Source organism: Eutrema salsugineum, unplaced genomic scaffold (genome assembly GCF_000478725.1).
Source record: "Eutrema salsugineum unplaced genomic scaffold, Eutsalg1_0 scaffold_3, whole genome shotgun sequence".
Taxonomy (NCBI): domain Eukaryota; kingdom Viridiplantae; phylum Streptophyta; class Magnoliopsida; order Brassicales; family Brassicaceae; genus Eutrema; species Eutrema salsugineum.
The window spans coordinates 14,719,793-14,739,772 of NW_006256756.1; the positions used below are offsets into that span (position 1 = coordinate 14,719,793).

Consider the following 19,980-nt stretch of genomic DNA (forward strand, 5'->3'; position numbering starts at 1 on the left):
CGATTTCTTTCTTTCATAAGTAAAAATACATCATTGATGCTGTTATTGGTCTTGGAGTGAGTTGGGTTCAACATCTTAAGAAAAATGTTCCCATAAGTATTAATGTTTGGGTGATACACTTTTGTTTTGAACGTCACCTGCAAGAACATTGTTATTAGTAATTAAAATCTTTATTGACTAAATCCCTAACTAAAAATACATAAATTTAAGAGAGCAATTATATGCTTCATTCCTTATCCTCGGTGGCGCGAAAGGGTAGTCAAGCGGAAAGTGAATGTCTAGTTTGAAAACCCCATTCTCATAGGGTGAACCTTTAGGCCCCATTATGATAGCTTCCCAGTGATACAAGTCCTCACCCACAGGTCCTAATCAAATCGGCAAAACACTAATTAGGTAGACGATATAAAAGACCAAAAACTGTTAAGCATTAACCTATCCTCAAAAGCTAAAACTAAAAAACTACCCTATTTTCAAAAGAACCATCAATTGCAATGAGATCACTTTGGCAGAGTACATTTTTAGAAAGTAACTATTAATTTTTGTAATTAACTTTTGCAGTCTCCCGAAACTTGTTTCACTGAAGAAGGCAGGAGACGGTTTTTATAGAGGACGAGAGGAAAAACATTTTAAAGAGAGCAAAACGAGACGGTCAACGGTGCCTGAAAAAAAAAACGGGTTTCTAAAAAGGTTCTTAATTTTTTTTTGTCATTTCCTATTTGATTTTTTGGGTCGCGTTTATTCGGCATACACTGTTTTCCAATATTACGGTTTTTCAAAAACGTAATGAATTGATTCTTGAAAAAACCGTTTATTTGTGCTGTCTTGTCCTACAATTTCATTTCAGAGACACGATCTTTGTCCATCTTCTAGATAATGTTTTCTTTCTGTGCTATAGAACCATGTCTTTGATAATTATTTTGATCCTCTAAACAAGTAAAACTCTAAACCCTAAATCGTAAACCCTAAGCCCTAAACCCTAAACCCTAAACATAAGCCATAATGTGCATACACCTATATTTATATGCGTACACCATATAATGTAAACTTAGCCATAAGGCATAATGTGCATACATCTATATTTATATGCATACACCTATATTTATATGCGTACACCATGTTGTCCACCGTGACAGGTGTACACAAACTGTGTACATCTTGTCCAGTATACATCATAAAATTTATAACAAATATAACATAGTTCATGCCTTGCCAAGTTAAGTATAGGGAAACATAGTTTACACAAGAAACAAAATCCGAAAACCAAAGCGAGATCCACCCAGAAAACCCAACAAGACCCCCACAAAAACAAATGTGGCTCACTCTTTCCAAACACAACAAAAGACACACAAAAGCCACACCCGGTCAACCCAATGGTTCCTTGCATTTTGCCTGGTTATGGCCGGGATTTCCACATCTCGAGCATTTGTTTGGCTTCTCTTTTTTTGCAACCTGCAACAACGTATATCAGTAATCAATAATACTATGACTGGGAAAGATAATTGTTTAGGTGTATACTAACCTGAGGATACTCTCCTGCTGAAAGTTTTCTCTTTGTCGTAGGCCTTCCTGATTGACGTTTTGACTTAGGTGGCATAATATTCAGGTCACTGATAACACCGTATTTTGACCACTTTTATGGATCATAATTGTATCTTATGCAGGTGTTTTAACTCTGTTTTCAATGGTTTTTAAAGTTTTTTCAATTTTTTAGAGTTTTAAAAGACTTTACAGGAAACTTGGGCAAAAGATATGCAATTTGGAACAAACGAGCAATTTTGGATAAATGCAGACCGTCAGAAATATGACAAGCGATGAAGACCTTCTAAACGTCTGATCACCCCCAAAATTTGAGACAACATAGAGGATCCAACCAGCTTTCTAATTCACTTGGTTTGGAGAGAATCCAACGGTTAAATCTTCAGATACTCTCGATGCGAGAATGACAGAAAATGCAGTTCCGGAAGAGAGCCATGTGCCGGGACCGCGGCCAACACCTATTTTCCCGCGGGTAGAGCCACCGCGACCGCGGTACTTGGTCGTTCACTTTCCAGACGACATTATTAAAGCCCAGATCAATTCCTTTCGTTATTTTTGAAGCCCTAAGTGTCCAGGACCACCCCAGAAGCTATAAATACCCTCTTTAGGTCATTCTAAAGAGAGGAATGGAAGGAGAGACAAACTTAGAGAGAGAGATATAGAGATTTTCGTGTGAGAAACCCTAGGAGGCCGCCGCCTTTGAAGGAGGAGCCGTCGAGGAGAGCATCATCGCGCCTCCATCTGCAATTCCGTTCTTTGTTCTTCTTCCTTGTTCTCTTTAATTTCCTGCACTTTCAATTTCGTTTATGATGCTTTGTTACAATATGTTTGAGTAGTTACCCAGTTGGGTTTAAAGGGATTTTTCAAAGGGAATTTATGAATCGATAGATTTAGGATTATTAATCTTCTAGATGTTCTTCGTTTGCCTTTAATCTTACTGCGTGATTCTTTGCTGGCCACTTAGAAGCCGATCTGACATGATATGTTGCAAAAGCTTTCATTGATTGTCTGAACTAGGGTGAAACGAGCAATGATTCTATAGGAGTGGAAACCTACCTGTAGTTGAGTTGTGAATATTGATGAGTCTTGTTCTGCTATTGCATTTTCTCCCTTCCAGGATCAGAGTGGAAACCTACTGATCAGGGTTGCGAGAGATAGTTGTTTAGTGCTGCGAAAGTAGGCTATTCATACTTCCATGCCTCGAGTTCTAGAATATACGTAGTTGATTACCTTTATCACTTGTTTAAAATCTACCTAGCATAGACTTGAACCCCTGCGAGTTCCCCTTGATGCCCAACGTTTGTTTCCATTGTTTACAGTCTTGCTTTTCAATCGCTATTTACTTGCTTTCATTCGCTTTTGTTTAATCGATTTTACCTGCTTTTTTTTGCTTTCGTTTTCAATTGCTCTTTAGTTTTTACTTGCTTTCTAGTTTAGATTTAGTGACAACCAAAACCCAAAACCAAAACCAAAACCCTTTTTAGTTTTAGTCTGATTTAAGCATTGCAGTGAATTCGTACTGAAACAACTAAGTCTTTGTGGATCGATACCCTAAGTACTACAGCGCACATCTGTGCACTTGCAGACATTTAGGGGTTATAAATTTAAAACCTGAAGCTTAGTAGAACGAACCAATACCCCGTTTACAAACCGCAATCAAGTTTTTGGCGCCGTTGCCGGGGACTTTGATTTGTTTCGTTGCGAATCCCAGCTTAAATCCATTAGAACACTTTTTTACTTTTACTTTTTCTTTTGAAATTTTCAGGTTTCTCTGCAATGAGAGGCCGGGAACATGTTCCTGGGACTCTTGGTGATCCACCAAATCGTGTGGATGGTGATCCAAGCGATGATGACCTGACTGATGACGAGTTTGAAGAACCGATCTATGATGACAATGAACTGATCGGATCGACAAAACGTGAAGATGATGATGAACTGATTGGAAGTTTCGATTCACTCGAGAAATTCTTGTGAGATCGAAGAGCTTTTCAACCAGCCTTACCAGAGGAAGGCAAAACCGAAATTGAGGTACCATATATCCATTTAGTTCAACAAAATCAATTCCGTGGTTATTCATTCGAAAACCCGATTGACCATATCGAGACGTTCGAAGAATTATGTGCAACCATTACAGCAAATGGGGATTACACAAGTGTAGTCTTTTCCCATTCTCTTTGAGAGACAATGCCAGTAAATGGCTAAAATCTTTAGACCCTGCTTCACTAAAATTGTGGGCAGCATGTAGAACTGCTTTCCTAAATCGTTTTTATACTAAAAATCGTTCAAATCTTTTAAGAAACAAGATATGAACTTTTAAACAAAAAGAAGATGAAGATCTTTTAGATACTTGGGAAAGATTTAGGGAATACCAAAGAGATTGTCCACACCATGGATATACCGAGGAATACCTGCTGGGTATCTTCTATCACGGTATAACTCCAGAGTTACAACACTCTTTCAACACAGCAAGTAATGGAGACTTCTCAACTAGATCTGTAGAAGATGCTCATGCTTTCATCAACAATTTCGCAAACAGAATCCGAAATCAAGTAACCTTTGGTAATTTTGCACTTCCTGAGAAGAAAGAAGAAATTTCGGAAGTTATGAACTGTCTCCATCACATAATGAGTCATCTTGGATTGCAACAACCAAATAAGGTACACAATACGTGTAACTTTGACGGCTGGGACAACCCAATGGATTCTTATGATCAAGGGATGTGAACACTGCAGAAGTCTATCAAATTCAAGATTTTCCCTTCGTTTCTGATCACCGCGGGTCCATTCATCCGGACCGCGGCAAACCAAGCTTTCACCGCGGTCGTGATGCTACTGACCGCGGCCAAGACATGTTTCACCGCCGTCGCGAGCCTTCTTACCGCGGGAAATTATCTTCCGAGCTTGCCTGGAAATTACCTTCCGAACCAATCTTGGCTATTCAATCTAATCCTGTTTCATATCCTAGTTTTCCCTCTTCTGAAGCTGAAAACCTAAACAAAAGAATTCTAGAGCTTGAAAAATCTAGGTCTCAAGAGATTAGTGATCTTAGATCTGAACTAAAAACGATGCAAGAAGATTTCAATGAAAAATTTTCCACCCTCCTTAGCCTGATAATCAAAACTAATTATAAAAATTTAGAAAATTCTGAAGAGGAGCCAAGTGAAAATTCTTTCGAAAACTCAAGTGAAGCAGATCCCTCTGATCATGTGAAAGCTATCACACTTAGTAGTGGATTAGCTTACAAAGAGCCTGAATTTCCTAAAGATCCTGAAGATGAGGAAAAGGGTAAGGAAAAGGAAAAAGAAAGAATCACGAATGAAGATGTTGAAAGAGAAGTGGTAGGAGAGAAGGATGGAGAAGAAGTAAGAAAAGATTCATCCCGGGAAATCCTTGGAGAAGATCCAATTCCACCTCCACCAACTCGTGTCAATAAACCTAAACCTCCATATCCTAGAGCCTTAAGAGCCCCTAAGAAGGAGAAAGAAAAAGCTAAGCTGAAAGAGTTAATTGATCAGTTAAATGTGAGATTACCTTTCGTAGAAGCTTGTGCTATGATTCCTGCTTTAAGAAAATACATGAAGGGTATTCTAACAAATTCTTTAACTCTTGAAGAAGGCGTTATGATGATAACCCATGAATGTAGTTCTATCCTGCAAAGCCTTGAAAAGAAAAACGATCCTGGAAGCTTTGTACTTTCATGCACCATCAATGATGTAGTTTTTGAGCGTGCTCTCTGTGATTTAGGATCTAGCATAAACATGATGCCTCTTTCAGTAGCAAAACGTTTAGGACATCACACTTTCAAGCCCACTAAAATTTCTTTAGTACTAGCTGATCGTTCCGTTAGACAACCTGTAGGTATCTTATTTGATGTGCCCGTAGAAATAAAAAAATGTTCCATACCCACTGATTTCGTAGTTCTAGAACTAGAAAAAGAACCCAAGGATCCACTTATTCTTGGAAGACCATTCCTATCTACAGCCGGAGCCATAATCAATGTTCCTGAAGGAAACATTGACCTTCATCTAGCCGGCCTAGTTATGCAGTTTGACATGAACAAAAGTTTCGATAAACCAACTTTGGATGGCAAAGTTTGTTGGGTTGATGAGTTAGACGGAATTATTGAGGAAGTCTATGAAGATCTGCTTCTAGACGACCCTTTAAGTATCACGCTTTCACCCGCAAAAGATGAACGCAATTTCCTTGAAGAAACTTCAAGTGAATGCACACGTATGCTTGATATATCCAAAACTTATGGGAAACCTCTGAACTATCTAGATCTTAAGGACCAAACAAACATTCCTACACCTCCTAAAGACACTGCTGCAGCAATTAATGATCCTTAAAGCAAGCTTAAAGCCCCTAAAGTTGAGCTTAAACCTCTTCCCGTCGGACTTAAGTACGCTTTCCTTGGACCAAATTCTACTTATCCTGTCAAAATAAACTCTGGTTTGACGGAAGAAGAAACCACAATGCTGTTGACTGAGCTGAGAAAGCATAGAAAAGCCTTAGGATATTCACTTGATGACATACCTGGAATCTCTCCAGATCTTTGTATGCACAAGATAAATCTAGAAGATAATGCTAAAAACTCAATCGAAAGTCAAAGGAGACTGAACCCTAATCTCATGGATGTTGTCCAGAAGGAGACTATGAAGCTTTTAGAAGCTGGAATAATATTTCCTATCTCAGATAGCACTTGGGTTAGCCCAGTTCATGTTGTTCCAAAGAAAGGAGGAGTCACTGTCATTAAAAATGATAAGGATGAAATGATCGCTACAGGAACAGTAACTGGACATCGTATGTGCATCGATTACCGGAAACTGAATGCAGCAACTAGGAAAGATCAGTTTTCCACTTCCCTTCATAGATCAAATGCTAGAAAGATTAGCTAATCACCCCTACTATTGCTTCCTTGATGGATACTCCGGATTTTTCCAAATTCCTATTCGCCCGGAGGATCAAGAAAAAACGACATTCACTTGTTCATATGGCACGTTTGCTTACCGACGTATGCCTTTTGGATTGTGTAATGCACCTGCTACCTTCCAGCGGTGCATGATGTCGATCTTCACATACTTTATTGAAGATTTCATGGAAGTATTCATGGATGATTTCTCGGTCTATGGATCTTCTTTTGAAAAATGCTTAGCCAATCTTGGTAAAGTTCTGCAAAGATGTGAAGATAAGCACTTAGTATTAAATTGGGAAAAATGTCACTTCATGGTACAAGACGGAATCGTGCTTGGGAACAAGATTTCGGGAAAAGGAATTAAAGTTGACAAAGCTAAAATCGAAGTCATGACAAGCCTACAACCTCCCACAAACGTAAAAGGCATCCATAGTTTCTTAGGACACGCAGGATTCTATAGGCGATTCATAAAAAATTTTAGAGCTAGATTGGGATTGACGGATAACGATATATGGGTTCTAGAGCTAGAGTACGGCGGTATGACTACGTCACTGTCGTGATCATAACCAACTGTTTCTTGTAACCCTGACCAGTAGGTTTCCACTTTGGCCCTGGAAGAGAGAGAACGCAAGAGCTGCACAAGACTCATCAATACTCACGATCTCGCCGCAGGTAGGTTTCCACTCCTACGGAAAAATTGCCTGTTTCATTCTAGGCCTGATACGTAATGAAAACTTTCGCAACACTAACTATCTTGATCAGATACTAGGTGATCAATCAAGCATACATGCAATAAGAACAAGAATAAACAGAGAACAGGTCGAAATCCCAGATCTATAAACCTTGTCTTAATCGATTATGAGAGCCCCTTTCAGGAACCCTAAGCCCAACTCGGGATCTACTCAGACATGGCTGAGGTCGACATCATCATCGGTTTTAATAAAAGTAATGAAAAACAGTAAAGAAAAGAGATAAAGAAAGCTTCTCTATTGAAGAACTCGGACTTGAACAATCTTCTACAAAAATCTCATAAAAACGGCTAAAGAAAAAGGGTTTCTGTAAAGTATGATGGGTTCTCCCTAAAAACGACCTAAATGACATGTATTTATAGTCTCCAATACTCCATGGTCTCTAGGGTTCCGGAATTGAGGCTGAGAATGACTTTGGGCTTCAGATATATGGGCTTTAGTTCGGAGCTTGATGGCCGTGGTCGGGAGTGACGTGACCGCGGGGATTGAGTGGTTGGCGGCAGTCGTGAAGCTTCTCGCCGCGGGAAATAGGTTGTTGGCCGCGGTCGCGTGCTTTGCTGGCCGTCTTCGAGTGGCTCCGGGGCTTATGGAATATCTTGAGATCCAACCGTTGGAATGTCTCCAAACCAAGTGAATTTGAAAGCTGGTTGATTCTTCTATAAGTTGTCCAATTTTGAGGGTGATCAGATGGCGAGAAGGTCTTCGTCTCTCCATGAGAGTTCTGACGGTCTGCATTTATCCAAAAGAGTCTTTTTGTTCCATTTTGTGCCTCTTTATCCCAAATTACCTGAAAAGTCTTTTAAAATCCGGAAACATAGAAGTCATTTGAAAACCTTTGAAAATGGAGTAAAAACACCTGTAAAAGATATTGAAGTGATCCATAAAAATGGTCAAAATCCGGTGTTATCAACTCCCCCAGACTTAGTCTTTTGTTTGTCCTCAAACAAAACAAAGGCTAAATCTCGGCGAGAGGTTTGAAAACGCAGGAACTATACAAAATCTCAGAGACCAAACTTCTAGACCAATATCAATCAGTATTCATCAATCGGGAATAGCCTAGAAAATTCTCACTAGCAATACAGGCATAATTAGTCCGTTAATCCGTCATGCGAAAATCTATGCACTAGGATCTAACTTCCAGTCAACTAGCTCTTAACATTTATTAAAAATCTCGGTGGTTCTCATCAAAGAAAGTCTAGGCAAGGCAATCTAGGCTAGGTGTTAAAAAGGTTATTCTAGGGGTAAGGCTTAAAGTGTTTAGGGGTTACCTGAAGATCTGGAGGATGCAGGATATTATGCAAAACCGCAAGAGAGAGTGAAGCTGTTGGTATCCACAGTTTTCAGTCACTTTCTTCTTGCCATAGATTCCTGGTCTTCTTCCTCAGGTTCTCTCCTAACTCCCCTAGACTTAGATTTTTGTAAATCTTTCAAAACCATAGCTCCTTTCTAACAAATTCTTTAACTCTTGAAGAAGGCGTTATGATGATAACCCATGAATGTAGTTCTATCCTGCAAAGCCAAATCCCTGAAAAGAAAAACGATCCTGGAAGTTTTGTACTTTCATGCACTATCAATGATGTAGCCTTTGAGCGTGCTCTCTGTGATTTAGGATCTAGCATAAACATGATGCCTCTTTCAGTAGAAAAACGTTTAGTACTAGCTGATCGTTCCGTTAGACAACCTGTAGGTATCTTAATTGATGTTCCCGTAGAAATCGAAAAATGTTCCATACCAACCGATTTCGTAGTTCTAGAACTAGAAAGAGAACCTAAGGATCCACTTATTCTTGGACGACCATTCCTATCTACAGCCGGAGCCATAATCAATGTTCCTGAAAGAAAAATCGACCTTCACCTAGCCAGTCTAGTTATGCAATTTGACATGAACAAAAGTTTCGATAAACCGACTCTGTATGGCAAAATTTGTTGGGTTGATGAGTTAGACGGAATTATTAAGGAAGTCTACGAAGAAATTCTTCTAGACGACCCTTTAAGTGTCACGCTTTCACCCGCAAAAGATGAACGCAATTTTCTTGAAGAAATTTCGAGTGAATGCGCGCGTATGCTTGATAAGTCTGAAACTTATAGGAAACCTCTAAACTATCTAGATCTTAAGGACCAAATAAACATTCCTACTCTTCCTAAAGACACTGCTGCAGCAATTAATGATCCTTAAAGCGAGCTTAAAGCCCCTAAAGTCGAGCTTAAACCTCTTTCCGTCGGACTTAAGTACGCTTTCCTTGGACCAAATTCTACTTATCCTCTCAAAATAAACTCTGGTTTGACGGAAGAAGAAACCAAAATGCTGTTGACTGAGCTAAGAAAGCATAGAAAAGCCTTAGGATATTCACTTGATGACATACTTGGAATCTTCCAGATCTTTGTATGCACAAGATAAATCTAGAGGATAATGCTTAAAACTCAATCGAAAATCAAAGGAGACTGAACCCTAATCTCATGGATGTTGTCAAGAAGGAGATTATGAAGCTTTTAGTAGCTGGAATAATCTTTCCTATCTCAGATAGCACTTGGGTTAGCCCAGTTCATGTTGTTCCGAAGAAAGGAGTAGTCACTGTCATTAAAAATGATAAAGATGAAATGATCGCTACAAGAACAGTAACCGGACATCGTATGTGCATCGATTACCAGAAACTGAATGCAGCAACTAGGAAAGATCAGTTTTCCACTTCCCTTCATAGATCAAATGCTAGAAAGATTAGCTATCACCCCTACTATTGCTTCCTTGATGGATACTCCGGATTTTACCAAATTTCTATTCGCCAGGAGGATCAAGAAAAAACGACATTCACTTGTCCATATGGCACGTTTGCTTACCAATGTATGCCTTTTGGATTGTGTAATGCACCTGCTACTTTCCAGCGGTTCATGATGTCGATCTTCACAGATTTTATTGAGGATTTCATGGAAGTATTCATGGACGATTTCTCTGTTTATGGATATTCCTTTGAAAAATGCTTAGCCAATCTTGGTAAAGTTCTGCAAAGATGTGAAGATAAGCACTTAGTATTAAATTGGGAAAAATGTCACTTCATGGTACGAGACGGAATCGTGCTTGGGCACAGAATTTCTGGAAAAGGAATTAAAGTTGACAAAGCTAAAATCGAGGTCATGACAAGCTTACAACCACCCACAAACGTAATAGGAATTCGTAGTTTCTTAGGACACGCAGGATTCTATAGGCACTTCATTAAAGATTTTTCTCAAATAGCTAGACCTCTTACGCATTTGCTTTGCAAGGAAACGAACTTCGAGTTCGATGATGAGTGCTTAGCCGCGTTTCATAAGATCAAAGAAGCTCTTGTCTCCGCTCCAGTCGTGCAAGCACCTGATTGGGAACTCCCATTCGAAATCATGTGCGATGCAAGTGACTATGCAGTCGTAGCAGTGCTTGGCCAACGAAAAGATAAGAAACTGCATGTAATCTACTACGCAAGCAGAACTCTAGATGAAGCTCAATGCAATTAGCTACAACAGAGAAAGAACTTCTAGCTGTCTTATTTGCATTTGAGAAATTTCGTTCTTATCTCGTAGGATCTAAGGTCATAGTTCATACTGATCATGCTGCAATCAAGTATTTAATGTCTAAGAAAGACGCTAAACCTCGGTTGATAATATGGATCCTCTTACTGCAAGAATTCGACATCGAGATTCGAGATCGAAAAGGCGCAAATAATGGAGTTGCATACCATCTTTCACGAATTCGAGTTGAAGAAAGATTGCCCTTAAATGATAGTTTGCCGGAAGAAACATCTATGCAATAGATACAACCCCAACCAATGCCAATGCCGCACCACCACGTCAACTCATGCGACGAGCAGATGCTTTCAACACCCCATGGTTTAGGCACATAGCGAATTACCTAGCAGCTGATGTAGAACCACCACAATTCTTTGGTTATAGGAAGAAAAAGTTCCTGAAAGACATAAGACATTATTTTTGGGATGAACCCTATCTCTATAAGAGATGTGCTGATGGGTATTCCGAAGATGCGTGGCTGAAGAAGAGATGGAAAGAATTTTATTCGGATGCCATAGCTCGTCTTACGCAGGACATTTTGCAACCTTCAAAACCGCTTCAAAGATCTTACAAGCAGGTTTTTGGTGGCCTACTTTGTTCAAAGATACTCAAGCTTATATATCGCGATGCAATAAATGCCAAAGGATGGGCAACATAAGCAAAAGGAATGAGATGCCTCAAAATTTTATTCTCGAAGTCGAAATTTTCAATGTCTGGGGAATAGATTTTATGGGACCCTTTCCTACTTCTTTTGGAAACCAATACATCTTAGTAGCAGTAGACTACGTCTTTAAGTGGGTTGAAGCAGTCGCTAGTCCCACCAATGATGCAAAAGTCGTCATGAAGCTGTTTAAATCTGTTATATTCCCGCGTTTTGGAGTTCCTAGAATTGTGATAAGCGACGGAGGATCGCATTTCATCAACAGAATTTTCGAGAATCTTCTTAGAAAGAATGGAGTTACACATAAAGTTGCTTCTCCATACCATCCCCAAACCAGCGGTCAAGTAGAAATCTCAAACAGAGAAATCAAGTCGATTTTGCAGAAAACAACTGCAGTTCATCGCAAGGATTGGTCTACCAAGCTTGACGACGCATTATGGGCATATCGAACAACATTCAAGACACCATTAGGAACAACACCATTCAATCTAGTTTATGGAAAAGCATGTCACCTTCCAGTAGAACTCGAGTATAAGGCGCAATGGGCTATCAAGAAGATGAACATGAATCTGAAAACAGCTGGAGAAAGAAGACTACTTCAACTTCACGAGTTAGAAGAAATTCGACACAATGCCTACGAAAACTTGAAGATCTACAAGGAGAAGACTAAAGCATATCATGATGATAAGATTATTCATAGAACTTTTGCTCCTAACGATAAAGTTCTTCTTTTCAATTCCCGTCTTAAGCTTTTTCCAGGAAAATTACGTTCAAGATGGTCAAGACCCTTCACGATAAAGGAAGTCAAGCCATACAGAGCCATTGTCCTGTGGGACAGAACCGGAAACTCGTTTACAGTGAATGGACAGCGTGTAAAGCCATACCTGGCTGAAGAAAGAGAAGACGAAAGAGAAGTGATGTTTTTGATTGATCCATCATCGGCCAATGATGAGATCAAGGAGTGTCACGACCCCGGTTAAGTCTAATCAAGCAACAATGTCAAGCTAACGACTTGAAACAAGCGCTTAGTGGGAGGCAACCCACTTGGTATTTTATATATTTCCCTTTGACCTTTACTTTCTATTTCCATTGCTTTGTTTCTGTTTCATTAAATTTCAGGTTTTCAATAAGGAAGAACAAACACAAAAGACGAGCAGCACTCTCTAGCACGATAAGTTCACTTAAACATTTCAACTTTTTTATTTTCTTTACCATCCTTTTCAAGATTTATCGCACTGAGGACAGTGTGAAATAAGTCTGGGGGAGGATGTTCATCCGTTACTAATGAAATTTGATTTGTTATGAGTTTGTTTTGGACACATTAAAAAATTTTCAAAACGTTTTTCAAAATGTTTTTCACAAAAAAATTTTCACAAATCGTTTTCAAAATGTTTTTCAAAAAGTTTTCAAACCAGGAACACATTAAACATTACTATGATGATTTAGACCAGTGTGCTTCTACGCTATTTCCTCGTTTTTTGCTCTTTTTGTGATTTAGGCCTAGACTAGGCGGTAGCTAAGTACTTGCATTACGAAATCCCACCAGGGAACTTCTATTCATAGAGATTCTTTCTGACAGGATATACTAGCTCATTTTATCTGGACTTAATTTTGACATAATTTTCTCATTAAAGCATTAGATCAGGAAAACGAATCATACATTCAGGACTCCTTTATCCTTTTACCACTCTTTGTTGATCCTGAATGGCTAGTTTATCTTTAGCTAGTTCCCCACCGAACCTTACCTCTTTCAAACCACATGCACTCATACGTCGGAGAGAAAGAGGATTTACGCGGTTTTCAGTCACTGAAGACGAAGACCTGCGATTTCATTGGAATGATTCAACAAAATGAGAAAACTCAGTTTGTCTTGGAAAACTTCAAAATCTTGGTACAATTTCGTCCCTTAGACTCTCTCTCTATAAAAGGTTGTTTCCTCTAAAATAAAAAATAAAAATAAAAAATCCGAAAAAGAAAAGAAAAAAAAATGAATGAAAGGGAGAGGAAATTTAAAACCTTAGAAAGTCTAGGAGGATCGAATTTTATCCTTGAGGCAAGCTTGATTCGATTTATGGAGTTTTGGAGATTATCTTTATGATTCCCGAAAAAGATCTAAGTCTGGGGGAACAACTGTTTACAACAAAGGAGGAAGATTATGCAACAACGTTTGGCAAAGGAGAAGTGACTGAAAATCTGCGGTCATCAACAGGTCTTTCTCTCTCTTGCGGTTTTGCATAATATTTTGCATCCTCCAGATTCTTCAGGTAACCCTAAACAGCAAAGCTCCACCACTTAAAAAGCTCTTAATACTAAACGCGTCTACCCTGAATGATGACTTTAATGAGAATTCACTACTATACTTAATTAATGTAGAGAGCTAGTTGACTGGAAGTTAGATCTAAGTGCGTAGTTTTCGCATGACGGATTAACGGACTAGTTTTGTTTGTATTTTGGTGAGAATTTTCTAGACTAGATCCAAATAGATGTTTCACGATAAGTTATGGTTTAGAAGGACGGTCACTGAGATATTGTTTAGTTCCTGCGATTTTCAAAATTTCTTTCTAGACTTAAGTTTGTTTGAGGACAAACAAAAAGGTAAGTCTGGGGGAGTTGATAACACCGTGTTTTGACCACTTTTATGGATTATAATTGTATCTTATGCAGGTGTTTTAATTATTTTTTCAATGGTTTTTAAAGTGTTTTCAATGTTTTAGATTTTTAAAAGACTTTACAGGAAACTTGGGCAAAAGATATTCAATTTGGAACAAATGAGCAATTTTGGATAAATGCAGACCGTCAGAAGTATGACAAGCGATGAAGACCTTCTCACCGTCTGATCACCTCCAAAATTTGAGACAACATAGAGGATCCAACCAGCTTTCTAATGCTTGGAGACAATCCAACTGTTAGATCTTCAGATACTCCCGATGCAAGAATGACTGAAAATGCAGTTCCGGAAGAAAGCCATGTGCCGGGACCGCGGCCAACACCTATTTTCCCGCGGGTAGAGCCACTGCAACCGCGGAACTTGGTCGTTCACTTTCCAGACGACTTAATTAAAGCCCAGATCAATTCCTTTAGGCTATAAATACCCTCTTTAGGTCATTCTAAAGAGAGGAATGGAAGGAGAGACAAACTTAGAGAGAGAGATATAGAGATTTTCGTGTGAGAAACCCTAGGAGGCCGCCGCCTTTGAAGGAGGAGCCGTCGAGGAGAGCATCATCGCGCCTCCATCTGCGATTCCGTTCTTCGTTCTTCTTCCTTGTTCTCTTTAATTTCCTGCACTTTCAATGCTTTGTTACAATATGTTTGAGTAGTTACCCAGTTGGGTTTAAAGGGATTTTTCAAAGGGAATTTATGAATCGATAGATTTAGGATTATTAATCTTCTAGATGTTCTTCGTTTGCCTTTAATCTTACTGTGTGATTCTTTGCTGGCCACTTAGAAGTCGATCTGACATGATATGTTGCGAAAGCTTTCATTGATTGTCTGATCTAGGGTGAAACGAGGAATGATTCTATAAGAGTGTAAACCTACCTGTAGTTGAGTTGTGAATATTGATGAGTCTTGTTCTGCTATTGCATCTTCTCCCTTCCAGGATCAGAGTGGAAACCTACTGATCAGGGTTGCGAGAGATAGTTGTTTAGTGCTGCGAAAGTAGGCTATTCGTACTTCTGTGCCTCGAGTTGTAGAATATACGTAGTTGATTACCTGTATCACTTGTTTAAAATCGACCTAGCATAGACTATGAACCCCTGCGAATTCCCCTTGATGCCCAACGTTTGTTTCCATTGTTTACAGTCTTGCTCTTTACTTGCTTTCATTCGCTTTTGTTTAATCGATTTTACCTGCTTTTATTTGCTTTCGTTTTCAATTGCTCTTTAGTTTTTACTTGGTTTCTAGTTTAGATTTATTGACAACCAAAACCCAAAACCAAAACCAAAACCCTTTTTAGTTCTAGTCTGATTTAAGCATTGCCTTGTGATAGAATCATGGAACCGATGGAAACAAAGGACGAGACACAAGTCGAGGTTCATGCCGAGGAACAAAACCAAGCTACCGACCCTGATGATGTCCTGGTTGTGCCAGCCGGTCCAATGACCAGGTCACGTACCAAAATCCTTACGGGAGCGATCCAGCGTGTGCTTACCGGTCTTAGGAGCCAATGCCAAGTAACAGACCCAACACCAAATCACAAGGCCATGACCATGATCATGTACTCAGGTCCGAACTAGCCTGGTTGGGGTGCTGTTTTAATACTCTTTTTCCTTGCATTTGGGTTTGTCCCACTGGGTTTACCGAATGGGGTTTTAACGAGGTTAAAGCATCACCCATCTCACGACCATGGTTCGTTCGCGGCTGAAGGAGAGTTACTAGTGGCACAGCGAATGTTGGTTTCACAAGAACCAGTCCGAGAAGAGGATCAGAGGGAGAATCTTTTTCACACACGGTGCTTAGTTATGGGAAAGACCTGCAGCATGGTCATCGATGGAGGGAGTTGCACAAACGTTGCTAGCCAGAGTATGGGTGAGAAGCTAGGAATGCAAACCACAAAACATCCGCATCCGTACAACCTCCGATGGCTCAACAATCACAGGCAGCTCAAGGTCACCAAGCAGGTCACAGTGCCCTTTAAAATCGGACGATATGGAGATGAAGTGCTATGTGACGTCCTACCTATGGAAGCCGGACACATCTTGTTGGGACGGCCGTGGCAGTACAACCGTAAGGCGGTCCATGATGGTTTTTCTAACAAACATTCGTTTGAACACCAAGGACGGAAGGTCATCTTGGCACCTTTGTCTCCCCGCGAGGTTTACATGGATCAGATCCATTTGGAAAGGAGCAATAAAGATAAAACCACCTTGAGTGACCCCCTAAACACATCCAACACCAAAAATGTGAGTGAGATTTCGAGTGAACCACCTCAAAAGGCCTTAATCAACCAACCCGTGAGGAGAGAGACTCTTTTTGTGAGGCCGAGAGAGATTAAACAGGCCATGCTTGAGAAGCAGCCTTTTATTTTGCTCATGTTCAAATCCGCTTTGGCTAGCACTTCTAATCCAGAGCCGGAACTTCCGAGCAATATTTCTTGGGTTTTTCAGGAGTATGCCGATGTCTTTCCCGAAGACAATCCAGGAGGGCTACCACCGATCAGAGGCATAGAACACCAGATAGATCTCGTGCCTGGAGCATCTCTACCAAACCGACCAGCGTACCGTACTAACCCGACAGAAACCAAGAAGCTACAGCGCCAGGTCAAAGAGTTGATGGCCAAGGGCTACATCCGAGAAAGCCTGAGTCCCTGCGCTGTACCTGTACTTCTGGTGCCCAAGAAAGATGGGACTTGGCGAATGTGTGTGGACTGCCGAGCCATAAACAACATCACGGTAAAGTATCGCCATCTCATCCCGCGCTTAGATGATATGCTAGATGAACTCTATGGGTCTAGTGTCTTTACGAAAATCGATTTGAAAAGTGGTTACCATCAGATCCGAATGAAGGAGGGAGATGAGTGGAAGACCGCATTCAAAACCAAACATGGTTTATATGAATGGCTGGTCATGCCGTTCGGTCTAACGAATGCACCTAGTACTTTTATGCGGCTAATGAACCATGTGCTTAGGTCCTTCATAGGCGTCTTTGTAGTTGTATACTTCGACGACATCCTGATCTGTAGTAAGAGTCTAGAGGAACATGTGAACCATCTAAAACAAGTGTTAGAAGTACTTAGGAAGGAACGTTTGTTCGGGAATTTTAAAAAGTGCTCTTTTGGTACGGATAACGTGGTGTTCGTAGGTTTTGTTGTCAGTTCACAGGGTATACAGGTGGACGAAGAGAGAATTAAGGCTATCCGAGACTGGCCAGGCCCCAAGACGGTTGGATAAGTTCGAAGCTTCCACGGCTTAGCCGGATTCTATCACCGATTTGTCCGAGACTTCAGCACCATTGCAGCTCCTCTCACAGAAGTCATCAAGAAAGACGTTGGGTTCAAATGGGAACAAGCTCAAGAAGAAGTGTTCAAGACACTTAAGCACCGACTTACCCATGCACCTCTATTGTCTTTGCCCGACTTTCTCAAGACCTTTGAGATAGAGTGTGACGCATCCGGTGTAGGGATTGGAGCAGTGCTCATGCAGGAAAAACGTCCAATCGCTTACTGTAGCGAAAAACTTGGTGGTGCTACGCTCAATTATCCGACTTACGACAAGGAGCTCACTGGTTCGGGCCCTACAGACGTGGCAACATTACTTGTGGCCTAAAGAATTCGTGATACACACTGACCACCAATCATTGAAGCATCTCCAAGGGCAGCAAAAATTGAACAAGCGACATGCCAGATGGGTCGAGTTTATCGAGACGTTTCCTTATGTGATCCAGTACAAGCAAGGGAAAGAAAATGTTGTGGCGGACGCATTGTCTCAACGATATACCCTGATCACTACGCTTGATGCCAAAATACTTGGGTTTGAAATGATTAAGGAGGCCTACGCGACCGATCCTGACTTCCAAGAAGCTTTTCTCGCCAGTTCTAAGTTTGCCCATGGCAAATACTACCAGAGTGACGGTTACTTGTTTCATGAAAATAAACTATGTATACCTAACACTTCTTTGTGGGATTTGATTGTCAGGGAGGCACATGGAGGAGGCTTAATGGGACATTTTGGGGTCTGATATGTTCATAATTTGCATCATTTAGGTTGCATAAATCATTCCAAATCATGTTTTATTTCATGTATTTTAGGTCCTTAGGGTTTGTTTTAGAACTTAGGAGATGCATTAGGTCCCAATGAGTCTTTGCATGTTTTGAGTGTCTATCAGGTGATTATGGAGCTGAAAAGATGAATCCAGGAGGTGGAATGGTGAGCAGAGCTTGAAAAAAGTGGAAAACTTGAGTCTATGGAGGTTATCGGCCATTCTCGCTGGCCAGGAAGGTTTTACCGGCCATTTTCATGTACCGCGGGAAGCTTTACCGGCCATTTTCACGTACCGCGAATTAAGTATATCGGCCAAAATCTCCGGGTGCGAACGAGTCTCAGAAATCACCTGTCCGGGGAGCCTTCCGGTCCGATTCAGATGGCGGGTCCTTCATAGAAGTTGGAGAGCATTGAAGCACGGTCTCATAGCAATTGGAATCGTAGAATTCGGACGCGTGAGCAGAGAGATAAGCTCGTCGGAAGAAACCCCTGTCTCGCAGGTATTCCGGACCGAGCAGATCAGTTCTGAAGGATGCGAAGGACGGTGCACTTCCAGGCCGATTCAGCTTCCGGGTCCTTCATGAGAATCAGAGACATTTGAGTCTTCTTTCCAGAACGTCCAAGAGCATTCAATTCGGATCTATGAGCAGGAAGATACGGCCTCCGGAATGGACACATGTCTAGACGCCTCTCTCTGGTCGTATACATGCACTGCAAAGATGTGCCCTCCAGGAAGCCTTCCGCCTCCCAAGCACTGAAACTTCCTTCACAAAAGTTGGAGATAAATGAGTCCTCTGTCTTCTGCAACCGAAATCATTCAATTCGGACAAGTATCACAGGAGTTACACTCTCCGGAATGCGAAGTGATCTAAGCTGCTCTGGATGCTGCGAGATGGTCTTGCGACTTGGTTAACCCGCAGGCCTGAAGATGAACGCCTGAATGCTGATGCTGCGAGTTGAAATGTGCGGGTAAACTATCACTGGAAGAGGTCTGGAGCTCCCGAGCAAGAGAAATGCTAAGTCCACAATCGTGCGACTTAGGCATGCGAGTCATCCGTGCCTGGATCTATGCCGCACGATCACTCGGAATTCACTCCGACTTGAGCCTGCGACCTAAGTGCAATAGAGACCAACCCGCACAGTTTCTACATCCCCCAGAAACCGGCTCAGCCCTGCGAGTTGGAGAGGAAGGAGACCATGCCGCAGAAACACTCGCAATTTACTCCTAGATAGGCGTGCGGCTCCGACAAGGCGATTCAAGCCTCACAAGACAAGTCTTCATCTACTGCGACTTAGGTGTGCGGCCTGGGACATACTGAACCGACCCGCAGCTTTTCCCATTTTATCCATTAAAGCCGGGTCAGGACCCGGTTTGTTCCGGGCTGACCCGGTTCGTTTTTAAGAAGGTATAAATACTTTTTAGGGTTTTTTGGGGGAGAACTAAGTTTTATTCCCTTTGTCTCTTGCCTCTTTTGTGAAAAAGACTCCATTAAGAAGAGAAATATCTATTTTTGAGTGTTGAATCAAGAGAGTTTTAAGAGATCTGGGTGTTTAAAGCTGTTTACTTTTGAATCTATCATCTCTATCTCCATTTCTCATCATTAATCATGCTAATCTTCTCAACTTGCAAAGGTTTAAGAGAGATTAGTATGATTAGTGAGTAATCCCATATTAAGGTCTTAGATATGTAGATTAGGGTGCTTAAGTGGTAGATTAGCGAGCTTAGGGGTTAGATCATGCATATTCCATTCTCTACAACTTGTTCTCTATGCTAGATCCATACAAATCATATGTGGTCTAGATTCTGGGCATTTCATGCACCAAAAGTGTTTGATGAAATGCCTGAACCAAAGTTGTTAGAGGTTTAAGTGTTATTCATCATGGGAATG

At 40.8% G+C, this 19,980-nt stretch overlaps 1 non-coding gene across 1 annotated transcript; it reads right to left on the bottom strand.

Annotated features, from left to right (window-relative positions):
• Positions 1–3,824: 3,824 nt before the first annotated feature.
• On the bottom strand, positions 3,825–3,931 carry LOC112085826. The gene has a single exon (XR_002899115.1). It is a non-coding gene; the product is annotated as a small nucleolar RNA R71 (small nucleolar RNA).
• Positions 3,932–19,980: the final 16,049 nt, after the last annotated feature.